We start from the raw sequence: 18,464 nt of genomic DNA, 5'->3' as shown, positions 1-18,464 counted from the left end.
CATTGACATAGCACTGTTTATTCAGCGGGTTAGGTCAGTGTAACTCTGTTGCTCAAGGGTGTGGATTTTTCATACCACTGAGCAACATAATCATACCGATCTAGGTCTGTAGTGTAGACCACCTGGCCTCAGACTTAGGTTCCAAAAGGCAATAGAAGCTACTGTAATATGAATCCTGTAGGGCTAATCCAGGCTAAAAAACTGGGTATCCCTTGCTTATGCTTAGAAATCTTTGCCCCTCAGAGTTCAAACAGCACAGAGATACAGTTCCTTCTTGTCAGGAATTTTTATTCCATTCCCCCAGAGCTGAAGCTGATGGGATGAGTTCACCTGCATGTCTCCTCTTCCTGTGTGTCGGGGCGAGAGGGCGCTGGGAGCAATCAACAAAGTTTTTGTTCTTTGATATTTCACAATGGCTCATTTGGGCCTTCTCGGTGGGCAGAACCTAATATCTTCTGTAGAAAGCCAGCATTTCTACATTAATCCTCCTTTCTTGTTCGATGACTTACACAATTACAGAGGATTACAATGCAAACATTTGCTATAACCTTGTAACATGGAGTACTGATGTTATAAGTAAGATTAATACATGCAGCATCCTACAAACATTTCCTAAAGTCTAAATGCTAAGCACATTCTTATAAACTTACCATTTATTTTAATAATATTAACACACAGGTGAGCCAGGCTGGTTTCCAGCTATGCATTTGTCAGTGCTGAATGAAGCCTAGGGGGCTTGACATGAAATGGCACCTAGTCTGCCAGCATCACAGGGGGAGGGGACTTATGGGGATAGGTGATGGGGAGGGGACAGAGAATGGGGTTTTAGATTAGAGAGGTTTGATTGTTAAGGAGAGTGGATAGGTGGGACAATGGGAAGAGGAGACTGGGGGAGAATAAGGGCAGGGACACCTGTCAGCCCCACTTTCTCCCCTCCCGTGTGTGTGTGTGTGTGTGCGCGGGGGGGGGGGTTCTGAGCCCCTCTTGCTGCCCCTTGTTTTTGTGCCAGAATCTGGCAGGTCAATGCCCATCTACAGGTATTTGATCCCCTCTCCCTATTTTCCTCATTTCTTGCCCTCTTGAGTGGGTTTGAGGCTCCCTCCCTGCCCTCCATATGAGCTAGGATCTGGAGAAGTTCTGCCTGTTTGGTGGGGAGCTCCAAATGATTATATAGTTCATGCATATTGCAGGCTCAAAAGCATTTAGAATGGGGATGGGAGCACCCCCTGAAATGAATGGTATGGGCCACTTTTATGTCTTCCTTTTTATCCTTTAATAGTGTTAGATGGAATCCTTAGAGTGACAGAGAGTGGGTTATAAAAGGAGATGAAGAGCTTGTACATTTAAGCAATTGAGGAGCATTGTTGAAAGACCACAGAGTTAAGGTTGCATGGCCAACCTTGACTGTGTGTTTCCTGGTTTTCAGAAGTTTGAGTTTTGCTTGACTTAAAGTTCTGTAAGGGGACAACATACCACCAAGTAACCTTAACTCGGCATTAATGTAATTTTTTCCTCAATTGAATATATATTCTCGGGGGCTTTTGGGGTGAATCTCTATGTTTTTGACCCTATGTATTATCCCTGATATCTACTTGACTAAATGAATTTTGAAACTTAACATATAATTTTGATCCTAAATGGTTCCTGTCTGAATACAAATAATTCCATCACATTTGGTATCTTTTTTTCAAGAAGTTTTCCAAAACAAACATGGGTTTTCAGGATTTTCACTGTTTTATCATATGTATCATTTGCCATTTACAGTTATCTGAACTGAGAAAGTGTGGGGGCTAGATTTGCTTTCAGACCACTTGTCCCACGCTTGTCTCTGAGCTCAACTGAAATATAACACAGCTGTTGCTTTTGTATCTCAACACAGTAGGATTCTAATGTTGACAAGCTGAACAACTTGTTTTCGCTCAGGGTGTTTAGACACTGATAGTAACTAAGTAGCACAACAATTAAATGTGAACGTGGTGTTATTTAACTTGTGATACCAAAGGCACACAGCATCATTTTAATTCCCGAAAGAGGCAGAGGTGTGAAATTGCCTATGAGAATGTACTTGTTCAACCCACTTACCTATTATGGCTCCTCACTGCAGCCTTTATTAAGACTAGTTTTGTGTTGATTTTGTGTGATAGAAAGGTTTGCTTCAGGAGAATGTAATAGACCATAGTCTGGTTCCTTTGGAGATGTCAAATACCTACTTTATTATAGCAAGTAAGTGACAGTCAATTTAAATCAGAATTTATTGAGAACGTTAAGAGCTGGAAGTACTTGGGCTAATCACTGTAATGTCCCCAACAAATGGTAAATGAAAGCATAAGGAAATTGAGTTAACACAAGTTAAAAGTTCACATACTTACTGAATTATATTAGAAGATCTACAACTTAATTAAATTATCTAAAACTGCTCATTTCAGTTCTGTTCTAACAATGAATACATATGATAGCTTTCTGTTAGATGCCTAGTAGGTGATAGGTTTGCTTGGGTCAGATATAGAGAACACCAGTGAACCAGAACCAAAGAGGTTTTAATCCATTAATGTACATCATTCTGAATATTTATATTTAATATTAAACAGAGATTTTTGTGGGCACTTGTTTAGCTCTTTTACATTTGTCCTCTTGAGATCCAAAGATCAATACTGACAGCATAAATATGTGGATAAAATGGTCTAACCAGTATGTGCCCATGTCTCTAGTCTGTGCTATCATTTGCTCTCTTCTATTGCTTTAGAAAATCTTGAGGCTTATTGGAATGGCAAGAGATGGTAAAGTAACAAACAGCATCCATAATTCAGTATCTATTGAGATGTTTCAAAACTATAAGATATATTACTCACTTAAATTCACTTATTCTAATTCAGAAAGATCCTTTTATATGTCTGTAATCTGTAGTAATCTATACCATTTATAATCATACTTTCTAAATTTCTCTGTCACCTCAGTCAACTAACCTTTCAATTATTTTGCTCCTGAATTTAAATTAAAAGGATAAATATATTTCACTGGTTTAATTTGCAAACTTTTCATATGGCACCAAGCACAGCCAAATAAGATTCTTTATTTAAAATGCCTTGTCTAGATAAGATTGAAAGAAACGTCACATTGTTTCATCTTGTATTGAAGTAATATGCTCTTTGAAGACAGTGGACCAGATTCACAGCTGGTTTAAATCAGCATAGTTCTATCGACCTTAGTGGAGCTGTGCCTATTTACACAGCTGAGGATATAGCCCAGTGGGTCAAATGTCAGCAGATAACACCTCCATGGAAGATAATGGGGTTTTCATTTTTTGGCAGTGTATGGGGATGTAAGGAAAAAAATACAACTCAAGGCAGTGTGCTGGAGAAATTTTACGTTAGAAACAGATTTATAATACTGAGATTTCAGTAATGCAATACATGTAACTTTTTGGTTTTATATGGTTACTAGCTTAACTTTGTTGAAACTAATAAAAGCATATAATATAGCCACATAATGCTTTGGCTAACCACAAAATTACATTTGAATACCTTCTTCTTAGGCAAACTCAGAGTAAGCACCACAGCTTGCCTTTTCATCTGCCTTTCATCTAACAGTCCAAAGTACAAAGGAAGTTATTGCTGAGAGCACAAGCAAGTGACCATTTTTTCAGCTCTAGAAAACAATCTTGTGTGTGTGTCTGTAATAAAATAGCAGCACAACATTTTGGCCATGCTCAAAATTGGATGTGTTCCATGTGAAGTTTTATCTTAAGAATGCATTTTTCAACCTGACCCTTGCTTAGAAAAATAGATGTGTTTCAGAAAGAAATATGGTCTCCCTCAGACTTCTAGCTGCTTGCAGTAAAAATAAATAAATAAAGCTGCTTCTTCACTGCCCTTAGAGAATTAATTCTCTTATGAAATGAAAGGTCTTGTCCAATCCTATTTCACGGTAGCTTTGAGTGCTTGACTGTACCAAAAAGAAAGGGCATTACTTGATTGTTCATTGTTGACATCACTTTACACCAGAAGGTAACAATTGTTTTAATAATCGGTGTAACAAAATCTGTTTTGTCTCAAGATTAGATTCAAGACACAGTGTTCATTGGCTGGGTTCATGTCAAATGGATAGCTTGTCAAATTAGTAGCAGTAATTCTTAACTTTCATCTCTAAGATGAGTTTAATACTAATGCTAACTGGTAGTGAAAATATATTATATGGAAAAGTTTACAAATTGTAGCTCTCGTAATATTTTTCCATCTAATTTTGTTATTCTAGGTTTCCATTTAAAGTCATACCCAGAATGAAATAAGTTTGGCATATATACTTACTAAATAAGAAAAGTTTCCTAGCATATCTAAGAACCTGAAGACTTTGTTTGATTCCTTGTGTACACAAAACACCATGCAAACACAATTCTTACACATATGTGGATAGCTTGAAAGTGGTTTCTTAGACTCGATACAATTTATACATAGATTTACTCCTTATTAATAAAGAAAAGTCTTAAAATAAAATCACGAGACATTTGTGCATATCTTTCCTCTTAAAACAGATAAAAATAACATAAATTCCTCAATCAAAATTGAGTGGAAGATAAGTCTCTGGAAGCACAAAACAGTCAAAAAGCCAAAAATAACCTTACAGGATGACAAAACCCAGGGTAACTTTTGAATTGCCAATGCGCTGTACAAGCTTGAGGAATTATTTAAGAGAACAATAATTTTCTGAGGTTTTGTTTTTAATCTGAATACTATTGATTGTCATCAATGGAGAAGGGGATTTGTGTATTATGGTTGGCTCTGAAATGCTTTCTGAAATTCTAGCATCTGTACCAGCCAGTCTCATTCCTCTAAATTTAGCCATAACCTGCTTGACAAAATATGATACTCACCACATACCGTAAGGATGTCATTCACCTCTGTATTACTCAGATTTTATGTCAGTAAAATGCAATTGAAATTAGTGGAGTTATACTGAAGTAAAACTGAAATAACGCAGTGAAAAATCAGGCACTAAAACTGTAGGTACAATTGTCATGCTAAAATAATTCCTGCCCCTCAAAATATTTTGAAAAAATATTTTTAGATGTCCTCCTTCTAGTAGAATTTCACAGGATCTTTTGACTTCCCTGCAGTAGATTCAGAAGAGGTCAAAATAGTTTTCACTTTTCCCACTCCCCAACTACCATCTACCTCATAAATCACTGATCTTTCGCCATGCTACGCAATTACCTTTTGCTCCTGTGAACACCACATAACACAGAAACATACTTTATAATATATAGCTTATATTAAAGCAATAGGAAATAGTATGTCAGATTTCTCATTAGTAAATTCTAATAATGGCTTACATAAAAATGAGACTATCTATTAATATTTTTCTTAGATTCACATTTATACAAAAATATTGCAGAGTCTTTAAGTATCCTTACCATGGCTATGTAGAAATTCATCATACTAAAATGATTTGGCATGCCTAAACTAGCTTGAGCAATATGAAATTTTAAAGATACTGCTGAATAGCCATTCTTTAATTTTACTAAAATAATGAAAAGCATATATTATTTTAGCTTACAAAACATGTAAATACTAATTCATATGAAGTATCTGTTTTCCACACATACATTGCATTGTTGTACATGTTATTAAAATCTATTTCTCTTTTTACATGTTTAAATTTTTATTTTTGTTTTGCAAAGGCAATTTTTAAAATTCTATTAAATCTCTACATTTTATCATCAATTGGTTAAAGTTTTATGACTTTTTCACCATTTAGTCTTGTCAATATGAACATCAGTATTCTGAACAAAATGAGAATAGGATGAGTGTTGTATATACCAACATACTATAGTGAAATAACTTGTTGTTTTTTTAAAATATAGATAAAGAAATAAGAACATTATAACATTGGTGAGGCCCAATTTTATTAGGATAATAAAGCCTCTTAGTAGTATTAGTATAAATATTGACAGGAAATTAAGCCTTATATTATTCTATACTAAGAGGTGAAAACATCCCACTGTCATGAATGAAGAACAAGTTGTAGCAAAACAATGAATGTATCTGACATTTTCTACATTTATTTTGTAGGGTTTTTTTTTTTCAAATCTAAATATTTTTCTCTTTTCTTGTGCAGTTTTTTCCCCCCCAGCAATGGTGCACTCGTTTGAAGAAAACTTGGTTGAGGAAAGTAGTGGTCAGGCAGCTGGTCTCTATTTCATATGTCAGTTCCCTTTTGTTCCCACCATTTCATTTCTGTTCTAAGAGAAAAAGAAAATGGAGCTACAGTATATTTGGGTTTTGTTTTGCAAAACCAAAACCAGGAGTGGATTGCATGTAGGTGTCATTTTGTATGAACTAGCTGCATTTTTATTTGAATCATGTGCATTGCACTCTTCCTATCTCGCCTCGCACACCCAAAAACAAATAAAAAACACTTTGTCTAAACTGAAAAGTGGATTTTTAATTTTATGTTCTGTTTAACTTATGTCACTCTGATAAAGGAGACAATATCAGCATCAGTATTTTACCAAAAAATAGCATTTTAGGTGGAGATTTTAAACTGACATTTAAGCACCTAACTTCCACTTACTTTCAGTAGGAATTAGATGCCTTACCTGCAAGTTGTGTCTTGGACAAAATCTCCTCAGATTTTCAATTCAGAGTGTTTAACCAACTGCATATTCTGGTTGAACTGTAATGACAGCGATGCAGAGAGATGCACTAATGCAAATATTGCCCCAATTTGCAAATATAAGGGCCAATTCTGAGATCCTTATTCATATGAGCAGTTCTGACTGATGCTAGTAGTTCACCTGATTTTAAAGAGGCTGCTTGTGAGTAAGGATTGCTCACACGAGTAAGAGTTCGCAGAACTGAGTCCTAACTCCCTGATTCTGCAATGCTTATGTATCTAAACTCACACTGAAAGCAGTGGGAATTTTACTTGTGAAAGGACTGCAGGATAGAGCCCTGCATTTCTTTTCTTTGTTGGCTTATCATATGCCAATATTTGCTAAAATAAACTCATTTCTCATTTACAAATATTAGGCATTATTCTAGTATACACCATCTGACCACTTGATGGTACTGAAGCAAAGTTCCTCTCTATCATGTAGTATTGTAATAAATGATTTTAAATACTATATAATATATAGTATATTTGATCTTTAAAAATATGAATACACATGCTTGTTAGGCATTGGAGCTCTTTGTCCTATAAAAAGTTCTTAGCTTGTACTGTACCAATATGCTATGGCTGAAGATAATATTAATATTAATGAAGGATGGAAGTCTGAGATTTAGTGACTTTCAATCCCATCCCTTCATGCTAAATCCATTAGTATAGATGGATCAGCATTAATAAACAAGGAGGACAAAATAGCTCTCAATGCAGGGACAGTGTTATATGACTTTTGGTACACTGTGCCAGTACTTGGTCATTGTGGTGTTTGAAGTTGACCTATACACTGATGTTAATTCAAAGGTAACCATAGAGAAATATTTTGTGTGCTTCATATGCAACATCTCTGTTTTAAATTGCTGAGCTTTGGGGGGAGGGAGTACAGAGGGGGCTATAAATGTATCTCTTAGAGCTGTGTCAAGCTTTTCTGTTTATATACCATTATACTGATTACTAAAGTGTTTCAGCCAGGGGTCCCAAGTGTAAATCTATATAAAATTAGTTGTCAGTGTCATTAGGGAAAAGATACAGTTTATTGCTTTGTATTAAAAATTAGTACTTTTAATATGCTTTGTTATTCATAAAAGCAGTATTGACTCAGGTTCCAACTTGTTCCTGGGCAACCACCAGAAGAATTATTTTTAATTATTAAGGGTTGACATAGTCCCAACAGATTTCAGCGTCTAAAGAATTATACATCTCATGATCAGGTTTATACTTCGAGACTCCTAAAAACTGCTTAGAGATTAAAAACTTGAAACTCTGGATGCATACAAATCTGCTGACCCCATGCTTTTTTCTTGGGTTTTGGTAGGCACAAAACTTTTCAGTATTCCTTTTTTAAAAATAGGTACAGAATAACACAATTATTCTACTGTATGCCTTTTTCCTCATATTAGATAAATTATTTAACAAGTAGCAGCTGATGGCCCTACACTGGGTGCGGCTCCCGGCCCTACCTATTAATAAAATCTAGCTGCCAACTCATGGCCAGACACTAGTGCAGAGGTAAGCCATTAGAAATGTCCCAGACTCAATGGGACAAATATTCAAGCATAGGTTCCTGCATTGCAGCTGCAAAATATGTGAATTGGTTGCTTGTAAAATTAGGTATGGACACAAAATATTGTGCTACAGTAATAGGTTAGCACTTGTACAGTATTTGTAACTTTCAAAGTGCTTTATAACCCTTCATTAACTTTTGTAACATGCCTGTAAGAGAGGTAAGTAAAAACGTTTTCCCTTTTACTGATTGGGAAACTGAGACAGCAAGTTTAAAGTGACTTGTCCAAAGCTACAGAGGGAGTATTGTAAAGGTCAGAACTGAGTTGAGAAAGTTCTACTGAGTCTACGTTCAGAGAACTTGTCCTCACCTCTCTCCAAAGTGCCTATTTGCATGTACAACTACTGTGGCTGTTTAAAAAGCATACATTTCCTTTTATGCTCACAGTGTGAGTTTTTCATATGCAAGCTGTACACACATTTTGCTTGTGCAGCTTCCAAAAGGCACTTATGTACAACTCAATGTGTCTGCATCCTGCATATTACGTAAGGTGGGTTTCAGATAGGATTTCCACAGGCTGTTTAAGTTTGTGTTCCACAAGAGTCACCACGTTTCTAGGAATGGCTGATCCAGGCCTTGGGCTGTGATTTTTCTGACTTGCTTCACATCTGGAAAAGTGACCCTTGTGTTTCTGATGCCACCACCACATTACCTCCCCAGGATTAACATGTTTGGTTAATATGGCTCAAATTGATCCTTGAACTATTCCTGAGCACAGCTAAAACTAAAACCTTGAGTCTGTTGGCAGCACCTCTATTAAGGGAGTGATTTTTGGCCATGACAGCAGGAGCTGCATAAAGCTTGACTCTAAAGAAATTCAGTCTTGTGTACAGATTTCTCCCATTTTTAGTGTTGCATGCAGGAGCCAATCCTGCTTTTTTTGTCAGTTTTTCTGTTTGCCAGTTAGTGGCCAGATACTAAAGGAGATTTAGCCAATTAATGGAGCTTCTCATCTGGAGATTCAATTCCTGCACAATTCAGGATCTTAGAAGGAACCACTCTGCCACAGGAGCAAAAAGAACTCCTTCACCTGGGCTGAGCCAGCAGGAGCTGAGCTAAACTGGTTTCAACTGGAAATTTATTTTGTTTGTTTCGTAGTGATAAATCTGAAGTAGACTGTTGGGGATGAATTCAGACACAGAATATATTAATATAACTCCATTAGTTTTGATGGAATTACAGTCTCACAAAGTAGGTGCTTTCCCTCACTCTCCTCATGAGAAGTAATAGAAAAACTCATAATCCAGAACATGCTTAGGCTTTTTAGTGGAATCCACTATATATATTAAACAAACAAAACAAAACCTTCTGAAAAGGCTAGTTTTTTTAAAAGGGCATTCCTAACCTTAACCCACCTAAATGTTACCAGCTCTTTCCAACAAAAAACGTTCTCAGTAGCTATTTAAACTGGATAAATTTCTGTCTTTTCTATGCCCATTTTTACAACATTCAACAAAAATCACAACCACCAATTCATGCAATTACAGCCAAAGTAGCAGCTTGCATTTACTTTTTCACACTCCATGATTCATACGTCAGGCATGTGTGTGCAAAGAGCCATCCTGTGTGCACAGAGTGCCTTGTACTATATGTGCACACCGAATGTATGCCAGCCCTGAAGAGAGAAAATACTAGATGTTATTTTAGTGGAATCTGAGGCTTAGCTATTTTGGTTAAATATTTGACAAAGATGAAAAAAGGGAAAGAATACTAGAAGACAGAGCATAAAAGCAGCAAAAATCAATTCTGATCTCTTGTCATTTATGTGATCACTATTTCTTCAGGTAGTTGAAAGATAAATCTCCCCATTTGACTCTATCTCTATGCCTAACACTGTTCTTCTGTAAGTCAGATACCACCGCTAAAATTTAAAAATATATTTATTAATAAAAGAGCAGAGAACTGTTGTTATACATGTTAATCAGTGAGAATAGAGTCCTTGACTCTCTTACTTCGAACAAAGATCTCCCACTGCTTATGCACAGCCTTCTGTCTCCTCTTGAAGAAAGCCTGTGGCTTCCAGATAGTGACTGTTGCTCTCTCTTGCCTACAGCAATCCCTTCTACTGACAGTCGACTGTCAGTAACACCTAGGGAAGGAGGCCCCTTCATGCAACTTCAGAAACACTCCCCTCCTCCCTTGCAGTTAGCTCCTGACTGTTAAGAACTCCATAAGCATTGCTTTACAATTAGGATAATAATTATATGAACATGCAAAGGTAACTGACTAGCTAGTGATCTTTATTAGTAGCAAAGAGAATCTGATATCAGAATGGCCTCATCTAAACTGTATATAAAAACTAGTAACCTGGAAGGATCATTAGGATTTATAATCTCTTTTCTCCCCACCCCGGTACCCAGACCCCTCAAATACACACCTTTTCTGCTTCTTAAATTATTTTTTCTGTTAGCAGATACTGCAGAATTGTATCTTTCAGACGGAGAAGTAAGTGACTTGTGTCTCAGAGCAGCAGTGCACCATGGATTACTTAAAATGGGAAGCTATCATAGTAGGATAGCTGTCCCACCAAGATGAAGTATGTCACCTTGGCAACATGCTTAGCTTCCACTAGCCTGGGATCCTTATTCATTCCTGAATCCAATTCCCAGCTGGCCTCTGTACAGAGTCCACCGTGGCACCAGACCAGCTATGTCTCCATTTATTTAAGTGAAATTCATGGCATTTCCCCTCATGCCTCAAAGAACTTTTTATTCCAATGATAGATGAATTAGCTCATGCAAATATCAAATTTGCAATCTGTTAAGGGAAACTAAAAAAATGCACTTCAGTATATTGCTCTATAACAACAATATTTTCTGAATAACTAGTGAAGTCTAATAGGGACTTTCTTGGTTCACTAAGTGCTTTTAGCGTTTTTCCTGTGATACTTGCTTGTTCAAGATAGTGCTTCAGTCTGTGTCACACTGTAAGTACAGAGCTCGTTTCAAAATGGTCTCAAAAGCTTCAGATATTTAAAACTGTCATTTTAACAGCTTTTTAAAATGAAGTGTAATAAAAGCTACTTTGTTTTAAGAAGTGTTGTTAAGGTCAACATAGTTTATTTCTCATAAGATGGTAATCGAAAGCTTAAAAGTAACCTTCACATCATGAAGGCAAGCAACAGAACTTTTTTTTCTGCTAACATTTTTGCAATTGCTGTTTGGATATTATGACTACCTTCAAACATTACTTTGACATTTGAGTTTATTTAAAAATTTGAAGAATTATTAACCGTTCAGTAAAAAATCAGCCAAAAACCAAACTGTCACACTTCCACATTACAAACAACAACATGCAAGGATACACAAGTGCAAAACATCCACATGGGGAACATGTAGGGTTCTGCTGTATAAAAGATAAATGGATTTGTTACTGATTATGGAGCTGGGGATGGGAAGACCAATCTTTCCTCACTATAAAAACCATATGAGAAAATGTTGCATTCAACTGATCTGATTTTTAAAATGTTATTTTTATTTATTTTAAAGTATATAATATAAAACAAGTGGCAAATTATTTAAATCAGCAGTTTATAGCCCTTCACAAAACTACATAAAACGTGTGGGAGCAAGTGTATTCCCATCTCCTTATTTAACTCTAGGCATTAGATGTTACTTTAAACATGTAACTAAAATATTTTGATTGCCCATTTACAGTTATGGAGAGGGTGGGAGTACAAAGGTAACTGCCAGGAAGAAATGTGCTATTAATCATATAGGAAAAATTCACTGCAGTTTGCTAGCCGAGATCAAGGGTAACTTTTTCCTGGACAACTATTGATTTTTTTTTTTATAAATAAAAATTAAATCTGCAGATGCATAAGGTCCTATTCAGGTTAGCATCTTTGTATAGGAATGAGGGTTTTATTTCACATTGTGTGTATATTGTTTTCTGATTCTGTAGATAACATAGGCTCTGAGATTTTAACTCTCTTGTGCATAACCTACAACTATACTAAAAGGCACCTTCTTAAAATAAACTAGGGAGAACAATATATAAACTATTGAAGTGACACAAGCTGCCAGTGCTAGACAGAAAAGTATTTTTGACACCCCAGAAAAATATCAAAAAGCAAAAATAAAAAGGAGGCACAACACAATGAGTTAAGACAGAGCGAGAGTCCTTGGTGTCAGTATTTGGTTTTATATTTTATATCTATATTATATATATTTATGTTTTGTGTTTTGATTTATACCACAATTATTTACATGTGATTGTATGTTCATTTTATTTAACAATAGATTTTATTTTTAAATCCTAAAGCAGAAAGCTGACACAATAGGCTATAATTACTTTTGAGTGATTTGCCATAGAAGTAAAATTCTCACTTACAGACTTTAAAATGTACACTATATAAATACTTATTTAGGTATTTTAAAAAACAAGGTTTTGTATTTTTGTATTATTATTGTGATTTGTATTACAGTGCTACAAACCCCAAGTGAAATCAGGGCCCAACTGTACTAGGTGCTATACACAGTAAAAGATAGTTACTACCTTGAAGAGAAAAGACCAATAAAGCAAGCATTTGTATCCCCATTTTACAGATGAGGAACTGAGGCTTAGAGAGATTAATTGATGTGCCACGGTCACATAGGGAGTCTGGGACATTACCTGGTATTGAACCCAAATTTCTTGAGTCCTAGTACTTTAACCACAGGGCTATCCTTCTTTCTTAAAAAAAGGAAAGGCGTAAGATGTGATACAAGTTCACCAGCACAGACTTAGGAGACTAATGCCTATCTTTTAGGTAACCGTTGATAGAACTTTTAAAGGTGAACTGCAATGGAGAATTAATTGTGCTCTTTGTTTTGCTTTTATTTTGTCTAAAGTCAGCTTCAGTATTTTCTTTCCAAAATGTTATTTGATTATTTTATACCTTAGAAATAGAAAAGAGATATTGAGTTTTCAGTGGAGGGTTTGTGCAACTGGAGTGGGATAAAGACATCACAATACATTATAATGCAGTCTTCTGCTTTTCCCACCCCCATTTGATGTGGCAGGAGCAGCTGAGTTAGTATTTGTTTAAAAATCTGGATTCTTACTTTATTTTTGCTTTTTTTTAAGAAAACTATTTTTTCTATCATACCATAGGAATAAGTGTAATAGAAGTATGTCTAAATACATGTAAATAGGTTTTAAATGGCTTGGTTTAACCAAGTTTAAAGATGTTTACATTGCAGTCTGTTGTGCCAAATTCTGCCTGGCTTTGCCATGCACTTCCTTTATGAGCTTGGGAAAATCATTTAACTGCTGTGTGCCTCTGTTTCCCATCTGTAAAATGGGGATAATAATTTCCTTCTATAGAAGGGTTTTATAAAGTTTAATTCATAAACGTTTGTAAAGAGCTTTGAGATTCTTCTATGAAACTTATGATAAGTATACATAATAGCAAAAGTAGCTATTTATTTTTTAAAATATAATATAATTGCTATTACTGACTTCACTAGTCTCAGACAATAAGCCTTGTTGATAGTGTACAAGATTTCAGTGGCATATTTTATTGCATATTTATTGATATTTTTTCTAGACATATTTTGAAGATTTGCTTTCCTAAGTGTCATTGTAACACATCTATAAATAGACGTGTGCACAAATCTGAATGAATGCTATATCAAAAATAGTCCTGGGTCTTTTATTTAATAAATGTAAACAAGAAAAGCCTTAATTGTAATTAACCATCCCCACACTCAATATATCCCCAAGTCTGCTGACTAACACCTTTAAGTGGTTTTCACAGAACAATCTCATGTGCATTTGCAGTAATGTAAAATATACAACCTAAACATTCTGCATAACATCCATTTGAAAAACAAAGTTGCTTCTGAACTATTGGTTCAGCAACATTTACTTTGATTTGTGTACACTGAAGGTGCTATATAGATAGCAATAACAAAAAGTGTCTGAAACTATTAACAGCCAAACAGACTTGTTCCCAAATGGAGACCTTCCTCTGTATATCATGTTTATGTGTGAAGTGGATTTTAAGGACTAATTATGAAACCCTGAAACTATGAGTTTCTAATGTTTCTAACCTTAAACATAGCAGCACAAATGTCACTCCTGTAAAAGATAAAACAAAAGTATTTAAAACTTCCGAAGTGGGGCAGCTTTGACCTACTGTAAATATAAGACATGGTAAGCTTTAATGTTTATGGGGGAAGTATATGAAACTAACTTACATATTTATGCTTTAGAAATGTGAAAAATTCATGATTTCTCACTCAAATGCATGTGTACACACAGAGTAGATAAAGAGAGATTTAGTACTTCCCAAAAAGAATAATTACAAAACTGTGTAAGGCAAGGGTTAATATCAAATATAAGGCAGAGTGTTTAATGGATACATTTAAAAGCAGATAAGAATATAGCATCCCGCATATACTTTCATAATTGTGCATTCCTCCAGAGATAATGGATATCATTATCAGCGGCGCCTGTCCTAGGAAACTTGGCAAGGTTATGATTGTTTGTTACAGCTTTGGTTATATTAACATACACATTAATATTTATAAATATTTTATGTCATGTTAATTTTTCATATAAGATGATTTATGTAATGTTGCTGCGTCCTGTTAGAGGGCATTTGCAATACGCTTCAAAAGAGAACTGAATTGATGCATGTTCTTTAAGAAGACTTCCCTGTATATTACAATACTCACAATGATTCTGGGGGAAAGTGATTTAAAAATAAATTATCTGAATTGTGGGTATACTCCATTACATCTTAAATAAAACATAAAGAAAAGGCCACACTTAACTATTTAGTTCATCTTATTAAAAAGCAGACCGAATCTTGCCGAATGGGACAGAATTTACTGAAATTCCACTTCCAAATTACAGTAATAGACTTTTTTATCTTAGTATTAAATTCTTGGTTTTGAACCACATCCTAAGCCTTTTTTCCCCTTCTCTTGGATACAGTACAGTAAATTATTGTTATAAGTGAATAATTTCATTTATAATACCAAGTTGGGTAAAAGTAGTGGATCACATATCTGATCAATTGTTTCAAATAATTCTATATTTGTCTTTTCATGAGAAAAATAAATAGCTTAATAGAAATCCAGGCAACATTAAGCAGAAAGTTCAGCTGTATATGTAACAGTAAACATGACATTGAAATAATGTGAAGGATTACAGGATTTTAAATTATTATACTGTATAACTCTCTGCTTCACACTGATGACTGGGGGAACCATAGCAAATGATTGAATTCTATGAATTAGTGAGTATGCAAACAAACACTTAATAATGCAAGCATACTGCATCACAAAATGTACTTTGTTCATTTGACAATTGTAGCTTAGTTTTAATTATTCATAATACTTCAGAGTTGCGTGTAAATGTCTTGCAATATATTTTGTACAAATAATGAAGTCTTAGTAATGTGGCACCTCAGTATAGCATATAGTTACTATATTTTTGCTGTGAAGTGGGGCAAGACCGCCATTATGCATCTAAAACATGGGCTATGCGGAATAGCAAAGTGTGAGTTAAAGAGTCTACTGTGATCATATTATATAATGTATTTGTTCATCCTTGTATGCTGACACACATTATTAATAAAATTCACGTAGGTTTTTTACACTTGGGTTATGAAACAAAAGTATTAGGGTTTTTTCTTTTTCCCCTTTTTATTTTATGTATCGGACATTGAAACTGATTTGAACTTATTAAAAAGAGTTAAACTTTCTTTTAACTTTTTAAAAGGTTTTTCTATAAATGTGTTAAGTTGGATATGATTGTCCACCATGTATGTTGTTATTGGTTAAGTTCTTGTGTATGTATCTTTTGTGCAGCCATTTAAAAATGTACATTTATCATACCCATGTACATAGTTTAGTGGATTTTGAGGTCTCAGGATTATAAAAAGTCATAATTAATAATAGTCATTTATACGGTGCCATAAATGTACCTGAATGAAATGCATCAACCAATCTGATCAGCAGCAAATTCAGTTCATGATAATCTATGAACTTCTATTCCTCTACTCTCTCCACAGAGAGCTGTTACCACTTGCCCTTTGCACAGTGATTAGAGAGCCGTTTGCTTGAGTTTTGGTGTGTGACCACCTCATTGTGTAGTTGAAATGGGAAAAGAAAATTGGTCTGGGGATAAGGCAACGTATTGGGACTCAGGAAACATGGGTTCAGCTTCCAGCTCCACCACAGACTTCCTATATGATATTGGAATGGTTACTTCACGTGTAATCTCCATGTTTAGGATAGTGCAAGTGGGCCAAAAGGTTTCAAGACCAGGAGAGAACGGCTTAGCTCCAAGGTATGTTAAAAGCTCAATAAGAACATGTCTCCGTGTAGATGGATAGGGACCAGGGCCCCTTCACTGTTGTGCCACCCTTCTTCAGGTACAATGAGATCTACATTTTACTAGTCTTCCCTTAGGTTTTTCCACAGGAGAATGTGATATGCCCCTCAGTGCCTATTACCAAATCATTTTGGAATCAAGTTATAAATATCAGGAAAAATGTAACAAAGGCAAAATAAACAGATATTTAAAGAAATCAGATAAATCGCAAATGCTGAACTTACAAATACTGAATGTGAGAGGTGAACTGACTAATACAGAAATAATTTGCTTCTAAAGTTTGATCCAACTTGCATTAATACTTAAAACACTCATTCTCTTTTAGTTAGAAAATTGGGTTTGTTACAGAGACTGTATCGGTTGACTAGACTATCTTCTTCTGATAAGATAAATATCAGCTATGATCCAGATTGATTAATTTAGAACTAACAGCAGCTTTTGATATTGTTGACTACAAGTAGTTGTTGACTCTACTGTGGCCTCTAACAGCAGTAAATACAAGGGGTTTTCAACCTGTGGTGAGCAGACCTCTGGGGGTCCGCAGACTATGTCTGAGATTTCCAAAGGAGTCCATACGTTCATTTAAAATGTTTAGGGGTCGGCAAATGACAAAAGGTTGAAAACCACTGGTATACACGATCATTCTCTTGTCAAGGTTTCTCTCTGATATGGGCCTTGTCACAGTTCATGCCTTTGTAACTTCCAGACTGAATGATTGTACTATGCTCTACATGGGGCTGCTCTTGAGAACACTTAGAGGATAAGTCAAATACAGAATGCAGTGGTCTATTAGCACTGTTCACCACAAGGAGCATAACACAACAGTGCTCCAAAGATCACCCTAGCTGTACAGTCTCTTTCAGATGTAGTTCAAAGTTTGCTATTGATCTTTAAACTGTATGTAGTTGGAGCCTAGTTACCAGAGAAACCACCTTTCTTACTGTAGACTGTTGTGACAGTTGAAATCAGCTGATGTGATTTCACTTATAATCCGTGTTTTCAGTGGAGCGTGCACCCACTTCTTGAATTTGCTTCTCCCATTTGTCTCACAAAGCCCAACTCTTTTGATCAGATACATTAAATCAGGCATTTTTCTTAAATGCTGATGGTGGGATATCTGATCGGTTGTGTCTCTAGATGTTACTCAACTAACTTGTACATTAAAAAACATATACATTTTTTTAAAATGAGGTACATGAACCCATAAATGTATTGTAACTGATACATTTAAAATATATATTTAGTATATTAGAGAATACAGGACAAGTAATTTTGGGTGACTGTTGTTCTTAAAAATCAACCTTTAGTTTCCAGAGACCAAGAATAATATTTTTGTCTTGACACAGTGTATCATATGTGATCTTCATAGGAGCTACTCCCTGATGGAGGAGAAGTCAGAGAGAATCTGAGACTGAGCATGACTTAGTGGGCAATACTGTAATTAAAATGACCGTATACATCAACAGGAGTTCTCTGCTGGAAACATCTCTGTGGACAGCTGGTGCTGATGAACTTGGACAGCCTGGAAAGGAGTGGCAAAATGGAGCAAAATTAAATCACATATAATCTAGTGAGAATCCTAAAATAAATGTGGTAATATTTAATACATAGGATTTTTTTACATTTGTAGTCTATTGCATATATGTGTTCCTAAGAACACAATCAACATAATTTGGGCTAAAATATCCATTTTGTAAAAACAATCTTTCATAAAACCAAAGACCAACAAAAAGTTCCACAATTTTGTTACTATTCCAATGAAAATATTTGTTTTTAAAGAAATATTCTGCCACTGTGTTTAAGACCCAAACATTGCTTAAGAAAAAAAAAACTAAAACTGTCTTCATTGACTTTGGTTGTCCAAGTTGTGAGAAATATCAAAAGGAAAGAAATCACATAAATAGTGAGAAATACA

The 18,464-nt window shown here is 35.3% G+C and overlaps 1 long non-coding RNA gene across 1 annotated transcript in view; it reads left to right on the top strand.

Moving 5' to 3' along the window:
- Window positions 1–18,157, top strand: part of LOC137155434 (uncharacterized) — a 64,761-nt gene extending 46,604 nt beyond the window's left edge. The window contains exon 3 of the long non-coding RNA XR_010920459.1: window positions 17,896–18,157. This is a non-coding gene — a long non-coding RNA (uncharacterized lncRNA). The remainder of the gene's footprint in view (window positions 1–17,895) is intronic.
- The last annotated feature ends 307 nt before the right edge of the window (window positions 18,158–18,464 follow it).

Source organism: Emydura macquarii, unplaced genomic scaffold, assembly GCF_026122565.2.
Source record: "Emydura macquarii macquarii isolate MOO-44397 ecotype Brisbane River unplaced genomic scaffold, CSIRO-AGI_Emac_v2 contig_1363, whole genome shotgun sequence".
In the NCBI taxonomy this organism is placed as follows: Eukaryota; Metazoa; Chordata; order Testudines; family Chelidae; genus Emydura; species Emydura macquarii.
This window is presented reverse-complemented; position numbering and strand designations above follow the sequence as displayed.